The sequence below is a fragment of the Schistocerca nitens genome, chromosome 11 (genome assembly GCF_023898315.1).
Source record: "Schistocerca nitens isolate TAMUIC-IGC-003100 chromosome 11, iqSchNite1.1, whole genome shotgun sequence".
NCBI lineage: Eukaryota > Metazoa > Arthropoda > Insecta > Orthoptera > Acrididae > Schistocerca > Schistocerca nitens.
This window is the reverse complement of record NC_064624.1, coordinates 144,725,026-144,743,856: the sequence shown is the minus strand read 5'-3', so window position 1 is coordinate 144,743,856 and position 18,831 is coordinate 144,725,026. Positions and strand designations below refer to the sequence as shown.

Here is an 18,831-nt window from a genome sequence, read left to right as displayed (position 1 = left end):
CAGCCTTCGCAAGGAGTGCTGCCTTCGCGCAAAGTGCTGCCTTAGCAAGGAGTGCTGCCTTCGCAAGGAGTGCTGCCTTCGCAAGGAGTGTTGCCTTCGCAAGGAGTGCTGCCTTAGCAAGGAGTGCTGCCTTCACAAGGAGTGCTGCCTTCGCAACAAGTGCTGCCTTTGCACGGAGTACAGCCTTTGCACGGAGTGCAGCCTTTGCATGGAGTGCAGCCTTCACACGGAGTACAGCCTTCGCACAGAATCAAGCCTTTGCAAGGAGCGCAGCCTTCGCAAGGAGTGCAGCCTTTGCACAGAGTGCAGCCTCTGCACATAATGCAGCCATTGCATAGGTGCAGCCTTCACATGAAATGCAGTTTTCGCATGGAGTGCAGTCTTCGTATGGAGTGCAGCCTTCGCACATAGTGCAGCCTTTGCAAGGAGTGCAGCCATCGCACGGAGTGAAGCCTTCACATGGAGTGAAGCCTTCACATGGAGTGCTGCTGTTGCACGGAGTGCAGCCTTCGCACAGCGTGCACCCTTCGCATGGAGTGCAGCCATCACATGGAGTGCAGCCTTCGCATGGAGTGAAGCCTTCACAAGGAGTGTGCCTTCGCTCGAAGTGCAGCCTTCGCATGGAGTGCAGCCTTCGCATGGTGTGCAGCCATCGCACGGAGTGCGTCCTTCGCACGGAGTGCAGCTTTCGCACCGAGTGCAGCCTTCGCAGGGAGTGCAGCCTTCGCAGGGAGTGCAGCCTTCGCAGGGAGTGCAGCCTTCGCACAGAGTGCAGCCTTCGCAAGGAGTGCAGCCTTTGCAAGGAGTGCAGCCCTCGCACTGAGTGCAGCCTTCCCACGGAGTGCAGCCTTCGCACGGAGTGCAGCCTTCGCACGGAGTGCAGCCTTCGCACGGGGTGCAGCCTTCGCAAGTAGTGCAGCCTTCGTAAGCAGCACAGCCTTTGCAAGGAATGCAGCCTTTGCACAGAGTGCAGCATTTGCACAGAATGTAGCCTTTGCACGGGGTTGCAGCCTTTGCATGGGGTGCAGCCTTCACATGAAATGCAGTTTTCGCATGGATTGCAGTCTTCGTATGGAGCGCAACCTTCGCTCGGAGTGGAACCTTCGCTCGGAGTGCAACTTTCGCTCAGAGTGCAGCCTTCGAATGGAGTGCAGCGTTGGCATGGAGTGCAGCCTTTCCATGGAGTGCAGCCTTCACATGGATTTGAGCATTTGCATGGAGTGTAGCCATCGAATGGAGTGCAGCCTTCGCATGGAGGGAAGCCTTCACATGAAGTGCTGGCTTCGAAAGAAGTGTTGCTGTTGCACGGAGTGCAGCCCTCGCATGAGTGCAGCCTTCGCAAGGAGAGCAGCCATCTCACAGAGTGCAGCCTTTGCACAGAGTGCAGCCTTCGAAGGAGTGCAGCCTTCGCAAGGAGTGCAGCCTTCGCAAGGAGTGCTGCCTTCGCAAGGAGTGCTGCTTTCGCAAGGAGCGCTGCCTTCGCATGGAGATCTGCCTTCGCAAGGAGTGCTGCCTTCGCAAGGAGTGCTGCCATCACAAGGAGTGCTGCCATCACAAGGAGTGCTGCCTTCGCAAGGAGTGCAGCCTTCGCACGGAGTGCAGCCTTCGCACGGAGTGCTGCCTTTGCACAGAGTACAGCCTTCGCAGGGTGTGCAGCCTTCGCACAGAGTGCAGCCTTCGCAGTGAGTGCGCCCTTCGCACGGAGTGCAGCCTTCGCTCAGAGTGCAAGCCTTTGCACGGAGCGCAGCCTTCGCAAGGAGTGCAGCCTTTGCAAGGAGTGCTGCCTTTGCGAGGAGTGCTGCCTTCACAAGGAGTGCTGCTGTCGCGAGGAGTGCTGCCTTCGCATAGAGTGCAGGCCTTCGCACGGAGTGCAGTCTTCGCATGGAGTGCAGCCTACGCACGGAGTGCAGCCTTCGCACAGAGTGTAGCCTTCGCACGGAGTGCAGCCTTCGAAAGAGTGCAGCCTGCGCATGGAGTGCAGCCTTCGAAAGAGTGCAGCCTTGGCTCCGGGTGCAACCTTCGCTCGGAGTTCAACCTTCGCTCGGAGTGCAACCTTAGCTCGGAGTGCAGCCTTCGCAAGGAGTGAGCCATCGCACGGTGTGCCGCCTTCGCACGGAGTGCAACCTTTGCAAGGAGCGCTGCCTTCGCAAGGAGAGCTGCCTTCGAAAGGAGTGCTGCCTTCGCAAGGAGTGCTGCCTTCGCAAGGAGTGCTGCCTTCGCAAGGAGTGCTGCCTTCGCAAGGAGTGCTGCCTACGCAAGGAGTGCTGCCTTCTCAAGGAGTGCTGCCTCTGCGAGTAGTGCTGCCTTTGCACAGAGTGCAGCCTTCGCAAGGAGTGGAGCCTTCGCAAGGATTGCTGCCATCGCAAGGAGTGTTGCCTTCGCACGGAGTGCAGCCTTCGCAGGGAGTGCAGCCTTCACACGGAGTGCAGCCTTCGCAGGGAGTGCAGCCTTCTCAATGAGTGCAGCCTTCGCAGGGAGTGCAGCCTTCTCAATGAGTGCAGCCTTCGCACGGAGTGGAGCCTTCGCACAGTGTGCAGCCTTCGCATGGAGAGCAGCCTTCACACAGAGTGCAGCCTTCGCAAGGAGTGCAGGCCATCGCACGGAGTGCATCCTTCGCACGGAGTGCAGGCCTTCGCATGTGGTGCAGCCTTCGCATGGAGTGCAGCCTTCGCACGGAGTACAGCCTTCGCACGGAGTGCAGCATCCCATGGAGCGCAGCCTTCACACGGAGAACAGCCCTCGCAAGTAGTGCAGCCTTCGTAAGCAGCACAGCCTTTGCAAGGAGTGCAGCTTTTGCACAGAGTGCAGCATTAGCACAGAATGTAGCCTTCGCACTGGGTGCAGCCTTTGCACGGGGTGCAGCCTTCACATGAAATGCAGTTTTCACATGGATTGCAGTCTTCGTATGGAGTGCAGCCTACGTTCGGAGTGGAATCCTCGCTCGGAGTGCAACCTTCGCTCGGAGTGCAGCCTTCGCATGGAGTGCAGCCTTCGTAAGCAGCACAGCCTTTGCAAGGAGTGCAGCCTTTGCACAGAGTGCAGAATTTGAGCAGAATGCAGCCTTTGCACGGGGTGCAGCCTTTGCACGGGGTGCAGCCTTCACATGAAATGCAGTCTTCGCATGGATTGCAGTATTCGTATGGAGTGCAACCTTCGCTCGGATGGGACACTCGCTCGAAGTGCAACCTTCGCTCGGAGTGCAGCCTTCGCATGGAGTGCAGCGTTTGCATGGAGTGCAGCCTGTATAGGGAGTGCAGCTTCTGCATGGAGTGCAGCCTTCACATGGAGTGCAGCATCGGCATGGAGAGCAGCCTTCGCATGGAGTGATGCCTTCGCCCGGGGTGCTGCTGTTGCATGGGGTGCAGCCTTCACATGGAGTGCAGCCTTCGCAAGGAGTGCAGCCATCGCATGGAGTGCAGCCATCGCTTGGAGTGCAGCCATCGCTTGGAGTGCAGCCATCGCTTGGAGTGCAGCCATCGCATGGAGTGAAGCCTTCGCAAGGAGTGCAGCCTTCGCAAGGAGTGCAGCCTTCGCAAGGAGTGCAGCCTTCGAAAGGAGTGCAGCCTTCGAAAGGAGTGCTGCCATCGCAAGGAGTGCTGCTTTCGCAAGGAGTGCTGATTTGCAAGGGATGTTGCCTTCGCAAGGAGTACAGCCTTCCCAAGGAGTGCTGCCCTCGCAAGGAGTGCTGCCTTCACACGGAGTGTTGCCTTCGCACGGAGTGCTGCCTTCTCGAGGAGTGCTGCCTTCGCACGGAGAGCTGCCTTCACATGGAGTGCTGCCTTCGCACGGATTGCAGCCTTCGCACGGAGTTCAGCCTTCGCATGGAGTGGAGCCATCACATGGAGTGCAGCCTTCGCACAGAGTGCAGTCTTCGCACGGAGTGCAGCTTTCGCACGGAGTGGAGTCTTCGTGCGGAGTGCAGCCTTCGCGTGGAGTGCAGGCATCACACGGTGTGCAGCTTTCGCACAGAGTGTAACCTTCGCTCGGAGTGCAGTCTTCGCATGTACAGCATTTGCATGGAGTGCAGCCTTCGCATGAAGTGAAGCCTTCGCACGGAGTGCTGCCTTCGCATGAAGTGCTGCTGTTGCACGGAGTGCAGCCTTTGCATGGAGTGCAGCCTTCGCATGGAGTGCAGCCATTGCACGGATTGCAGCCTACGCACGGTGTGCAGCCTTCGCAAGGAGTGCAGCCTTCGCAAGGAGTGCAGAATTCGCAAGGAGTGCAGAATTCTCAAGGAGTACTGCCTTCACAAGGAGTGCTGCCTTCGCAAGGAGTGCTGCCTTCGCACGGAGTGCAGCCTTCACATGGAGTGCAGCCTTCGCACGGAGTGCACCCTTCACACAGAGTGTAGACTTTGCTCAGAATGTAGCCTTTGCATGAGGTGCAGCCTTCGATTGATATGCAGTTTTCGCATGGAGTGCAGTCTTCGTATGGAGTGCAATCTTCGCTCGGAGTGCAACCTTCGCTCAGAGTGCTGTCTTCGAATTGAGAGCAGCGTTTGCATGGAGTGCAGCCTTTGCATGGAGTACAGCCTTCACATTGAGTGCAGTATTTGCATGGAGTGCAGCCTTCGCATGGAGTGAAGCCTTTGCATGGAGTGCTGCCTTCGCACGGAGTGCTGCCATCGCACGGAGTGCAGCCTTCACACGGATTGCAGCGTTCGCAAGGAGTGCAGGCTTCGCAAAGAGTGCAGCCTTCGCAAGGAGTACTGCCTTCGCAAGGAGTGCTGCCTTCGCAAGGAGTGCTGATTCGCAAGGGGTGCTGCCTTCGCAAGGGGTGCTGCCTTCGCAAGGGGTGCTGCCTTCGCAAGGAGTGCTGCCTTTGCAAAGGAGTGCTGCCTTTGCAAGGAGTGCTGCCTTCGCAAGGAGTGCTGCCTTCGCAAGGAGTGCTGCCTTCGCAAGGAGTGCTGCCTTCGCAAGGAGTGCTGATTCGCAACGAGTGCTCCCTTCGCACGGAGTGCTGCCTTCGCACGGAGTGCAGCCTTCGCACGGAGAGCAGCCTTCGCACGGAGTGCAGCCTTCGCACTTAGTGCAGCCTTCGCACGGAGTACAGCCTTCGCAGGGAGTGCAGCCTTCGCACGGTGTGCAGCCTTTGCACAGAATTCAGCCTTTGCATGAGGTGCAGCCTTTGCATGGGGTGCAGCCTTCACATGAAATGCAGTTTTCGCATGGATTGCAGTCTTCGCATGCAGTGCAACCTTCGCTCGGAGTGGAACCTTCGCTCGGAGTGCAACCTTCGCTCAGAGTGCAACCTTCGCTCGGAGTGCAGCCTCTGCACAGAGTGCAGCCTTCACATGGAATGCAGCGTTTGCATGGACTGCAGCCTTCGCAAGGACTGCAGCCTTTGCTTGGGGTGCAGCCTTGGTAAGGAGTGCTGCCTTCACAAGGAGTGCTGTGTTCGCAAAGAGTGCTGCCTTCGCAACGAGTGCTGCATTCGCACGGAGTGCTGCATTCGCACAGAGTGCTGCCTTCGCACGGAGTGTAGCCTTCACACGGAGTGCAGCCTTCGCACGGAGTGCAGCCATTGCACAGAGGGCAGCCTTTGCTCAGAATGCAGCCTTTGCACAAGGTGCAGCCTTCGCATGAAATGCAGTTTTCGCATGGAGTGCAGTCTTCGTATGGAGTGCAACCTTTTCTCAGAGTGCAACATTTGCTCGGAGTGCAACCTTTGCTCGGAGTGCAACCTTTGCTCGGAGTGCAACCTTCGCTCGGAGTGCAACCTTCGCTCGGAGTGCTGCCTTCAAATCGAGTGCAGCGTTTGCATGGAGTGCAGCCTTTGCATGGAGTGCAGCCTTCACATCGAGTGCAGCATTTGCATGGAGTGCAGCCTTCGCATGGAGTGAAGCCTTCGCACGGAGTACTGCCTTCGCACTGAGTGCTGCCATCACACGGAGTACAGCCTTCACACTGAGTGCAGCCTTCACACGGAGTGTAGCCTTCGCAAGGAGTGCAGCCTTCGCAAGGAGTACTGCCTTCGCAAGGAGTGCTGCCTTCGCAAGGAGTGCTGCCTTCGCAAGGAGTGCTGATTCGCTAGGGGTGCTGCCTTCGTAAGGAGTGCTGCCTTCGCAAGGAGTGCTCCCATCGCAAGGAGTGCTGCCTTCGCAAGGAGTGCAGCCTTAGCAAGGAGTGCTGCCTTCGCAAGGAGTGCTGCCTTCGCAACAAGTGCTCCGTTCGCACGGAGTGCTGCCTTCGCACGGAGTGCTGGCTTCTTACGGAGTGCAGCCTTCGCATGGAATGCAGCCTTCGCACGGAGTGCAGCCTTCGCAAGGAGTGCAGCCTTCGTAAGGAGTGCAGCCTTTGCACAGAGTGCAGCCTTTGCACAGAATGCAGCCTTCGCACGGGGTGCAGCCTTCACATGAAATGCAGTTTTCGCGTGGAGTGCAGTCTACACAAAGCATCCTGCCTACACAAGTCGTGCTGTCTACCCAAGGCGAGTTGCGTACTCAATGATTGCTGTCTCAAAAAGGCGTGCAGTCTACAAAAGAGGTGCTGTCTTCGCAAGGCATTCTGCCTTTGCATGCCATGCCATCTTTTCAAGACGTGCTGTCTCTGCAAATAGTCCTGTATTCGTAAGGCGTGCTGTCTTTGCAAGGCATGCTTTCTTGGCAAGGGATGCTGTTTTGGCACGTTGTGCTGTCTTGGCTATCTGTGGTGTCTTTGCAAGCCTTCTGTCTTTGCAAGGCATGCTGTTTTTGCAAGGAGTACTGTCTTAGCAAGCCGTGTTGTCTTCCCAAGCCATGCTGTCTTCGCAAGGCGTGCTGTCTCCGCAAGGTGTGCTGTCTCGGCAAGGCATGCTGTCTCCACAAGGTGTGCTGACTTTGCAAAGCGTGCTGTCTTCACAAGGCGTGCTGTCTTCGCAAGGCAAGTTGTATTCGCAATGGCAGCTGCCTTCACACATGCTGTCTTCGCAAAGCATCTTATCTTTGCAAAGCGTGCTGCCTTATCAGGGCGTGCTGTCTTGGCAAGGTGTGGTGTCTTTGCAGGGCGTCCTGTCTTCACAAAGAGTGCTGTCTTCACAAGGAATGCTGTCTTAGCAAAGTGTGCTGACTTGGCAAGGCGTGTGTTCTCCGCAAAGTGTGCTGTCTTCGCAAGGCTTGTAGTTTTGGCGAGGTGTGCTGTCGTGGCAATGTATGCTGTCTTGGCAAGGCGTGTTGTCTTGGCAAGGCGTGCTGTCTTGGCAAGGTGTGCTGTCTTGGCAAGGGGTGCTGTCATGGGGAAGTGTGCTGTCTTGGCAATTCATGCTGTCTACTCATGGTGCTCTTTCTACACATGGCGTGCTATCTACACATGTCATGCTGTCTGCAGATTTCGTGCAGTCTACACGTGACATGCTGTCTACACATGGCATACTATATAAACATTGCATACTGCCTGTACATGTCTATGGAAGATGTGCTCTCTATACAATGTGATCTATCTACACAAGGCGACTTGTCTGCACAAGACATCCTGCCTACACGAGGCATGCTGTGTACACAAGGCGAGCTATCTACACAATGCTTGCTGTCTGAAAAAGGCGTGCAGTCTAAACAAGAGGTGCTGTCTACGCAAGGCATGCTGCCTTCGCATGCCATGACATCTTTTCAAGATGTGCTGTCTTTGCAAGCCATCCAGTTTTCGCAAGGCGTGCTGTCTTGGTATGGCATGCTGTCCTTGCAAGCCATGCTGTCTTGGCAAGGCGTGCTCTCTTCGTAAGGTGTGCTGTCCTCGCAAGGTAAGCTGTCTTCACAAGGTGTGCCATCATTGCAAGGCATGCTGTCTTCGCAAGGTGTGCTGTCTTGGCCAGGTGTGCTGTCTTGGCAAGGTGTGCTGTCTTGGCAATGCATGCTGTCTTGGCAAGGCATGCTTTCTTGGCAAGGTGTGCTGTCTTGGCAAGGCGTGCTGTCTTCTCAAGGCATGCTGTCTTGTCAAGGTGTCCTGCCTTGACCAGGCATGCTGTTCTAACTATGCAAGGTGTTTTGTCTTGGAATTGTGTACCATCTTGGCAAGGTGGGCCATCTTTGAAATGTGTGCCATCTTTGCAAGGCGTGAATTCCTTACAGGCCGTGAATTCTTTGCAAGGCATGCTGTCTTTGCAAGGTTTGCTGTCTTTGCAAGGTTTACTGTCTTTGCCAGGTGAGCTGTCTATACAATGCATGCTGTATTTGCAAGGTTTGCTGTCTTTGAAAGGTGGGCTGTTTTTGCAAGATGTGCTGCCTTTGCAAGCAGTGCTGCCTTCACATGGCATGCTGCCCTAAAAGGCATGATGCCTTCGCAAGGCGTGTTGTCTTTGAAAGGCGTCCTGCCTTCGCAAGGTGTACTGCCTTCGCAAGGTGTGCTGCCTTCACATGGCTTGCTGCCTTTGCAAGACGTGCTGCCTTCGCAAGGTGTCCTGCCTTCGCAAGGTATGCTGCCTTCTTCAGGTTGGCTGCCTTGACATGGAGTACTGCTTTTGCTAAGCATTCCTCCATCACAAGGCGTGCTGTCTTTGCAAGCTGCGCTGTCTTTGTAAGGCTATTTGGCTCAAATGGTTCAAATGGCTCTGAGCACTATGGGACTCAACTGCTGAGGTCATTAGTCCCCTAGAACTTAGAACTAGTTAAACCTAACTAACCTAAGGACATCACAAACATCCATGCCCGAGGCAGGATTCGAACCTGCGACCGTAGCGGTCTTGCGGCTATTTGTCTTCGCAAGGCGAGCTTTGTTCACAACGAGTTCAGCATTCGCAAGGTGTGCTGTCCTCACAAGGTGAGCTGATTTTGTAAGTCATGCTGCCTTTACAAGGTGTGCTGCCTATGCAAGTCGTGCTGTGTTGCCATGACATGCTGTCTTGGCAAGACATGCTGTCTTCGCAAGGTGTGCCATCGTTGCAAGTCGTGCTGTCTGCACAAGGTGTGCTATCTTCGCACGGTGTACTGCCTTTGGAAATCGTACTGTCTTTGCTGTCTTGGAAAGGCGGCACGCACTGTAAAGGCAATATGCACTATAAAACAAGCACACAATGGAATGGCAGCACAAGCTGCAAAGGCAGCACATGCTGCAATGGCTGTATATGTTACAAAGGCTGCATATGCTACAAAGGCTGTACACCATGCAAAGGGTGCAAACGCTGCAACAGCAGCACATGCTGCAATGGCAGCACACACTACAAAGGCAGCACATGCTACAAAGGCGGCACACAATACTAGGCAGCACACACTGCAAAGGCAGCCCATGCTGAGAAAGGCAGCACAAACTGAAAAGTCAGCACATATTGGGAAGGCAGCACACATCGGAAAGGAAGCACACATTTAATATGCAGCAACACTGGAGAAGCACACATAGTGGAAAGCACCACGCTGGAGTCCGCAGCTCGTGGTCGTGTGGTAGCGTTCTCATTTCCCACGCTCGGGTTCGATTCCTGGCGGGGTCAGGGATTTTCTCTGCCTCGTGATGACTGGGTTTTGTGTGCTGTCCTTAGGTTAGTTAGGTTTAAGTAGTTCTACGTTCTAGGGGACTGATGGCCATAGATGTTGTCCCATAGTGCTGAGAGGCATTTGAACCATTTTGAACCACACTGGAAAGGCACCACACACTAGAAAGGCACCACATACTGGAAAGGCATCACACACTGGTAAGGCTGCAGTCGCAGCGTGTGCTGCCTCACATAGTGTGTGGTTTTCAAGTGATGTGGCTCCGCAGTGTGTTCTGCGTTTCCAGTGAGTGTTGCCTATCCAGTTTGTGATGCCTTAACAATGTCTGCGCCTTTCCAGTGTGTTCTTCCTTTCCAGTATATGCTGCTTTTCCAGTTTGTGCTGCCTTTCCAGTGTGTTTCAGGCTTCTCAATTTGTGCTGCCTTTGCAGCATGTGCTGCCTTTGCAGCATGTGCTTCCTTTGCTGCATGTGCCTCTTTGCAGTCTGTGCTGCATTTGAACATGTGTTGCATTTTCATTGTGTGCCGCCTTTGCAGCATGTGCTGCTTTTGCAGGGTATGCAGCCTTTACAAGGTGTGCATCCTTCATAAAATTTGTAGTATTTGCAATGCTTGCAGTGATTTCAAGGTGTGCAGCATTCGCAATCGGTGCAGCTTTCACAAGGTATGCTGCCTTAGCAAAGTGTGCTATGTTCACAATGTGTGCTGCCTTTGCGATGTTTGCAGCCTTCACAAGTGATTCTGTCTTCGCAATGTGGTTCAAATGGCTCTGAGCACTATGGGACTTAACATCTGAGGTCATCAGTCACCTAGAACTTCGAACTACTGAAACCTAACTAACCTAAGGACATCACGCACATCCATGCCCGAGGCAGGATTCGAACCAGCGACCATAGCAGTTGCGCAGGTCCTGACTGAAGCGCCTTGAACCTGTCGGCCACCGCGGCCGGCTTCTTCACAAGGTGTGCTGCCTTCATACTGTATGCTGCATTTATACAGTGTACTGGCTTCACAAGGTGTGCTGCCTTCACAAGTTGGCCCTCCTTCACAATATGTACTGCCTTTGCAGTGTCTTATTTCTTCACATGGTCTTCTTCCTTTGCATGCTGTGCTACCTTCGCAAGGTTTGCTACTTTCGAAAGGTTGACTTCCTTCACCGGATATGCAGCTTCCACAAGGTAACCTTGCAAAGGCAGCACATATTGTGAAGGCAACACACCTAGCTAATGCAGCATTTCTTGTGAAGCAGCACTCCTTGAGAAGCCAGCACATCTTGTGAAGGTAGCACATCTTCTGATAGTAGAGGCAGAAAACCTAGCATAGGCTGCACACCTTGCAAAGGCTACACACTGTGTCAAGGCAGAACAGCTTGCAAAGGCAGCACACCTCACGAAAGTAGCACACCTTGCGAAGACAGGACAGAATGCAATGGCAGAAAATCTTGCAAAGGAGAACACCTTGCAAAGAACAACTGCCTTGCAAAGGCAGCACACCTTGTGGAGGCTGCACACATTGCAAATGCAGGACACCTTGCAAAGACAGCACATTTCCTAAATACAGCTCTCCTCCGAAGGACAGCACATATCCCAAAGGCAGCACACCTTCTGGAGACAGTTTACTTTCGTGCATATTGTCCACAAACTGAGGAAAGAAATATAGGATGTGAAGTTACCTTCCCATTCCTGCATATTTTTGCGGGAACAGTCGCAGCATTCGGCATCTGGCAGTAGGTGTGCAGGGTTGAGGTTCCGTCATGACTTCTGGTGTGGTGGGCGCCCTGTCGCTCCACATCAGCTGTGCACGCGAGTGCAGCGTGCTCAGTGCAGCTGCTGCGCCACACTTCTGTGTGCAGCACGTTGGTCTCTGTTCCACAGGTGTAGCCTGTACGAGCGACCTTCAAAGCAGTTAATAATTAATGTAAACCCAGCCATGTCGCTGTTTTGTGCTCCACGTGTTAATTTAATGGTACTCTTGTCTTACGTTTTATAATTCAATAGAAGAGTTCCGATTAGGAGATTGACCTCTTGGACGTAGAACGCCTTTGAAATCTTCTGCCAAAATGATATTACCTTAATGAAATCTGAAGAGAGGGACAATCTCGTATTTAAAGAAACTCTGCTCGTTTACGTCGTCTACTGCTACCAGGTGGAACATATATATTAAATATCCAGGTGTTGTAAACAGTACAAGCTACAACTGTATTACATGTGAGTTTTCAACGTGATCCACTATTATGCCCTCTTGCGCGGGTATCACGGTCTCTAATTCATCTCCAGTTCCAGCATTAATTACAGCACTATATCCCAATAAATCGTGTAGTGCAGTAACCTTTACTTCTGTAACTAGAATAATATCAACGTTTGCCTCATACATAAAGTCTTTCAAGCTACTTCCTTTTAGGGAGCTCCCTATGCTGTTTATGGATTCATAATGTATCACATTTCATAAATTCAACTCTTTCATCGCATGCAGTCAGTATGAAAACTATGGATAAGTGTCACATACGTATCCACCTCTGTCGCTTGGTTTGGATGAGGTAACCATTTCCCCCCCCCCCCCCCCTTGCAATCTTAGTAAGCATCCAGCGAAAATCGTGCAAAGACACACATGTTAAACTCTTAAATTCACCGAATCAGTTCGATAGCTGTGATTCAGGGCCTAGTGTAATGCCACCATGTGTTTGAAACCTCCGCAAAGAATTCTGTTGCATGGTTCATACTGATGTCTGGATATCGCCATCGTGTAACTTACAGGAAGTATTTTATTCTTGTCGGTCACCTACATTAAGGAAAATGGGTAACATGTACCACCTTCCGATATTGTTGTCATTGTTAGTAAGTAGAATGAAAGTAGTCTCTGGTCAGGAGAAACTAAAAGCGATTATTTGTTTCCACAGACAGAGCTTAACAATTCGTATCAGTACACTGTCCCATCCAAGGGGCAGATTCGTTACTCTGTCGTATACATATAACGAGATAACAAAGACTTTACATCACAGCTACTCAGTGTATGGGGCTAGGTAACCTACACACATCGACATCATTCACTCCTTGTTTGCTGAGATAGTATAAATTTCGTAAGTAAAATGACATTGCAAGTTGTTGTTGTAGTGAACATCTTCTAAAAGCTTAATGCAAAGACACTATTTACACACGGTCATCCTGACTGACGATGCGAGGAAGTAAATTGACTGGCTCGGTTAAGAGGTGTATATAATTTTGATTCGTTTCACAATAGATTCACGTAGAATGGTCATTTTTGAAAGTTTCGGCGAACAATACAGTTAAGACTTTGATTACGATACATGCATCACATTCTTGTAAAGCTATTGTATTAAACGTGTGCTACTTTCGATATAAATCGCAATTGCAGAAAGCAGCAATGAATATGTCTCGTCTCGTTTCTCCGGCCGTTTCCCGTACTGTGCGACCCACAGAGCTCTATCGCTGCATCAGCGGTCGATTGTTGCTGTTGCCGCCACGGAATGATGGCAGTTAAATTCAAATTTCCTCCAAGTATAAGGGATTCTACGATATAAATGAAAATGGAAAGAAGTAACGAAAGCGGCAACTAGCAGTCAAACTCAACGTTCCTGGTGGTTTAATGCTATGACAATTTTAAACAATAAACTACGCAGTGGAACTGAGAGCTATCACAGGAATCTGCAATATACCCTCGATGGACAAACTGATTAAAGTTTTCGTGCTTGCCACTTCTCATTTTACAGACAGCTGATTCTGACTACTTCTTATGAACTGAACTGAGGCCATAACTCATGTCGAAGTTGTCTGTTTGTATTACTACTATCGTATCTTTCTTAGGTAAAGAACGAGCAAAATAGCAGTTTTGCGTTCAGCATGCAATCATCCAGGATACAATTTCTACAGTCAGAGCATTTTCTGTTGCGGCATAGGAATGATTTTGTGATTGCTTCTATATGGAATTCATCTGTAACTTTATGAACTCAATATTTAGTAAGAGGGCCAACCGAATTACATACTGCACCGTGTGAATAATTGCTGCAATTTTGGTGGCAACAACAACCAAACAACCAGTCAATGCCGAGATTTGGCTGTAGAATAGTGGCAACACAGAGCTACCGTTGCAGCCGAGTGGTTCATGAAGCCTTGGCCGTGACCACAGCGGCTGAGGCGCGTCTACAGCCGTAACAACCGCACAGCAGCCCACACTGAGGTGTGACGTCAGAAGGCACCCCTGTCGCTACATTTGATCAATTCACTATTTGCTCATACCTGAAACGTCAGTATGTTTTTCTTTTTTTGTTATCAGTATAAACAAATGAAACGTGTTGTATAGTACTCCCCTACGAGGGGCATTACTATTAACAATTTTACATTCAATTTTTATCAATAGCTTATTTGCTAGTTACCCCATTTCCTCTTTCTACGCTCAGTTAGCGTCAAGCAAATCACGCGTACCTTCAAAACTTAGACCTTTTTACCAGGTACATCTCTAGAAGTATTAGGTGCATATCATGTCTTTGTAATTTACACGCAGAACTTAATTTTCTACGAAAAAGACAGACATCAATCCTTATCTCTGTTTAAGATACTCGTCGGAATCTCTCCCTACTTGAAGCGGCGAACGTATGTCCGAAACTCCGCCCATAGCTCATCCTCGCATATACTGCCGATTGCAACGTGCGCGCCCAGTAGTCACTGATCAGTTACGCCATTGTAATCTGTCCAGAGTGAGCTGTTTCGCCGTCCACAGATTATTACAGAACGTGCACGGCCTTTATATCCAGTTTATGTATTTTAGACTTTCCGTTTCAAGGTTTGCCAAATGACAGTCGCTCCCAGTCCGTGTTTCACGACCGCTTTCTTTGCAGTCTGCCGCCGATTGTGAACGTAGCTCCTCTTCCAGTCACATAACGTTTCTTCCAACGTTGATTCTATTGACTGATGCCTCTTGTTACTCCATGCCATGAATGGTTATCTGCATTCCGAAGAGCTAAATGAAAATTAATGCAACGTAGACTATTATTTTAAACTGATGGAAGTAACAGTTCTTAGAGAGTAGCCTCGAACCCGATATTCAATTCAGAGTTTACCTCGGACGAGAAAAAACGTTCTGTGTAGTGTTGAAAGCTGTGACGAAAAACGGAATCTATTTATTTCCATTCTCTAGAAAGGCAGTACAAAAAAATCAACTTATCCCATGTCTGTAATACAAATTTATTTGAAAGCGCTGGCCATCGCTACGGTCGTACGAAGGCAATCCAAAGTTTATTCCACACCGCCAGACTGCGTCATGCGATACTCTCTGGCGCTGTGTGCTGACGGATTTGAAATCGCAGCCGCCTGTCTCTGTGACGTGGCAGTCTTGTTCGCTCACAGTTATTTCATATTACGTGTTACCTCCTTTCATGCTAAAAGACCGCAGCCTTCTCTCCACGCCCACAAAAACAGATTTCTATTTTTTTTATTCATTTCACGAAAATGCGTGATTCGCGCCGAACCAGCGATATGGAAAGACACGTTCTATTGGCGCCTCGCGTGGCGGAAGACGTTGACTGCGAAAGGAGTTTCGGAGGACGCAGTGCAGCCGTTGGTCGACAGATGGCAGTAGGCGACTTGCAGTGTCCGGCAGTGATATAAACAATAAGACGCTAAAAAGAAATAAAGAGCGCGGAAAAGAGTAACATGTCTACTGGGCATCTTGTGACACGCGGCGATCAAGGACATTGTATATAATAGTGCACACGAAAATTCTGATAGCCTTTTGTTGAGAATTGTAAATATCGAAAGCGGGAGAAATGTTAAGCGTAAAAATAAAATCTTTGCTTCCTGTGTTTCCGTTTTGTAACAGGAAAGGTATGTTAATATTTACTTTCATTGCGTGAAACAAAAAGTAAAACATTCCTTAGCAGTTCTACATATGTCTACCGAGTGTGTTTTCCACAAACCGGTCTTCCACCACCGCTTGTGGTTCGTCATGTAAACACTATCATATCGGTTTTCGAAATGCGGTTACCGGTTACGGATTTTTTACTGTATTTTAAAGGTAAAACACACTACCACCACATTCCATCATTTTACCGTTTGTAGCACAATCATTTTATCAGAGACTAGGTAAGTATTGAACTCCTGGGAATGCGGTCAGCGCTCCAGTCGGCTCATCTCTGGCATGAACGACGGTGCACGATGACAAAATCTCGCTTAAACAGCACTGCTTAAGTTATGCCTTTTTTCACATACGTGGCACATACGTCTCTGGATGACTTCCAAACGGGTCGTCCCCCCATGTTCCACCACGTCACTCGAATACCAGCACTGGTTACACGAAATCGCCAAATAATGACATTGTATTGACTTTGAACGTATTTAATTACGCTTGCAGCTCTTAGTAACGCAGAAGCCGAATGTGTTTTTTCTGTTGATTCTCCCTCTTCTGCAGCCCACAGAGCTTTGTCAGTGCCCCAGCCATTGATTGTTGGTGCTAGCCTTCCGCAACGTCGGCAGTTAAACTTTCTAGCTAGTAATGTCGATTTTATTAAGTAAATGAAAACGGAGGAAAATGATAATAATTGCAAAACCACCAGTCAAACGTAACGTTTAGCGAAGTTATAGGCGAGCAAAGCCTTAGGCCAAAAATTACGACAATGGGGCACACATAACCGTTATTGCATTAATCCACATTCAGAGTTGGGCCTTCCACGCACAATGTCGCAAAAGTTACCGTTATGTCCAAACGAAATTACGCATCGTATTCTTCGATGAAAAATGCCACTGACTTTCCACTAATCACTTGTGGCGTAATGTTTTCATAACTCTTCCACCTCACTACAGTAAACGGCTGTGAGCTCTATTACACATTCTGTCCGATGTAGAAGCACTTCAATATTTCCGCAATAGTAATTTAGGAGATACTCAAAGCTGTCACCTTTGGTCCTCTTAATTATCACGTCAGTATTCACATATGTTATGTGAGCGTCGACCACCCGTTTGCTCACACGGAGAGATGATGATTTATTGTCATCAAACAGCACATGTGGAAACCGAATCACAAAACTCGTCGTTCATCCGAACATGAGTTAACTATCGTATTCGTCTCTAGAAAACAGTACCTATTGATAAAAGCGACAGTAATTTCCGTAACCGTTCTCTTTCCATAGCTAAATGTTTCAACTGTTAATTGCATTCTTCTTAGTTCAAGGGTTTTCAGTTCTTCAGCAATACATAAAGCTACAGTTTCAAAGACGAGATAATTACGAAATGCCACTGAAACAGCACTGCGCCGAAAATTCCGTTACGACTGTGGACGGAGTGTGTCGCAACGACATTCAACGTCGTTCTTGGCCGGTTTAAACGTAACAAATCGAGGTTCGTATGAATGTCTCCACCACCTCTTCCTGGACCACCTGACTCCAGCCGTGCTGCCAAACGAGTTGTCGACGTCTGCGACGCTGCTTCCCCCGTGCTTAAAACGTAAACGAGTCTTGAGACTCCTCTGTCATCTGTCGATGCTACAGCAACAGCCGCCGAGCGGCTACAAGTTGCTGCTGTACATTCTCCTCTCTGCGGCCTGTCTTTTCACACAAGTGATGGGGCTCGGTTTTACGTGAATATAAGTAACGTAACTATTTTTGCGTACAACACCACAGCCAATATTTACAGTTGCTAGTAACTGCCTTTTCGCATTACTCATCTTAAATGTATTCGGGTTTCGTAATACCTTAACTGTTTTCGTATGTGCTTGTGGTCGTCGGCAAGCAAATGCATCATTACCAGCGCAGAAAACTCATCGTAGTCAAACCGGCATCGGAGACGAATTTGCGTACCTAGAAAGGTAGCTACTTACGAGAGTTTACATGTATTCTGGAACCTACACAGCTTACTCTGTTATTGGCCACACTAAGAAAATAAAATTAGCACTCGAAAAATTCCGTCTGTTTAGGAAGTTAGGGAATGTCAAGGGCGCACTTTTTGTTTGGCTCTAGCTTTAAAACGCCATAAAAACATTTAGTTGTGTCTATGTAACCGTTTGCAACTCTGCACCTTACATATTATTTTTCTCGCCTTACCCGTGTTTCTACTACCTGACTGGTGACATGTTTTCCTTATTACAGCATTTTCCATTGCGAAGTGGGGCTGTGGCCCTATACATATTCCGGCCACATATTAAGAGAGTGTTATGATTGTCATGTGACAATGATTATGTAAAAGAGAAAGTTGTTGTTATTATATCTCGTACTATCAAGAGCTTAGTGAGTATATATGCAGTTTCTTTGCGACAGTACTTTATTATCTAAAGATCAGGGCATGCGTCTCTTGCTGATACACTTTGGAGACGTCATAACATCCACACACGCGACTCATTCATTACGAATGGATCTGCACTGCCACATATGCTAGCTCTGTAATGGAGTGGGGCTGGGCTCACATTCTCCTCACTAAAATAATACAGTGAGTGCTCTGACACATTATGGTTTTTGAAAAAAGTAAATTCTTCGTTATTTCAAAGCGTCTCAATTTTCTTCTACTGTAAGTGTAAAACAGTTTGAAAACGTGGAAATGGCGGATATCTGTTCCACTGTGTTTTACTCTCTGGGCGATAAGCGCAAAAATACTTTTTTAAGGCATTGTCTTCGCCTCGACAAACGAATCTCCTGTCCTCTGTTGACAACATGCTAACAACGTCCCCGTCACGTCTTCCACCTCGAAATTCTACAGTAGTCTGTTTCACATTTTTGCTATACGTTAAAAAAAATACCGCAATTTTTTTTTACTACGAAAAACGAGATTATCATTTTTATTTCTTCTTGTGAAGTGTGCTATCCGTCGCGTTTAAATTACCGACATTGCACAGTTGTACCACAGATTGGCACAATTTATGTATCTACATACTCTTCAGAAATCATTGCCCATTCTAATCAGGAAACGTATTTAAATCTTGCTTCGTAACGATTTGGTTAAATGTATCACATGTGCTTTTACGTAGTTACTGTGTACTGAACTTCAAAGTTATAAATCGCTCGTAACGCATTTCGTCATTTTGCCGTATTTAGCACTTTCTACCATAGACGAAGTGTATTGGACGGCTGAGAATTCGACCATTACTGTCGCGTCACATCTAGAAGAAACAGGGTGGGGAAAAACAATTTGACCGAAAGTGCAGAGCAGGAAGGGAGCATCAAATGAAGGAATTTCGGTATTGCAAGTGTCAGTTGAATATTTCGGGCGCTATGCCAACATGGCACCTGTGGCCACTTTGAACATTTGCTATGACATACTTATAGCAATAAGTGGCGGATCGTTTTTTACTCATTTTCACCTTTTTAAGACATATTGAAACATGAGACATGGACATCTGATTCTCTTCATCTCTAAAAACGTGCTGTGTCCTAAGTCAGCTAAGTGCGATACACGTGTAAGTGGCGCTTTAAATTTATCTTGTTCTCCTGGTGGCGGTTGG

At 49.3% G+C, this 18,831-nt stretch overlaps 1 protein-coding gene across 2 annotated transcripts in view; it reads left to right on the top strand.

Moving 5' to 3' along the window:
• Positions 1-3,727: 3,727 nt before the first annotated feature.
• Positions 3,728-18,831, top strand: part of LOC126212829 (uncharacterized) — a 269,408-nt gene continuing 254,304 nt past the window's right edge. Inside the window, exon 1 of one of the 2 annotated variants that reach the window (XM_049940240.1) lies at positions 3,728-3,950. The gene's annotated coding sequence lies outside the window, so the exon portion shown is untranslated. Of the gene's footprint in view, positions 3,951-4,876; positions 6,430-18,831 lie in introns of those variants that run through there. The other variant, XM_049940239.1, reaches the window with a different exon arrangement.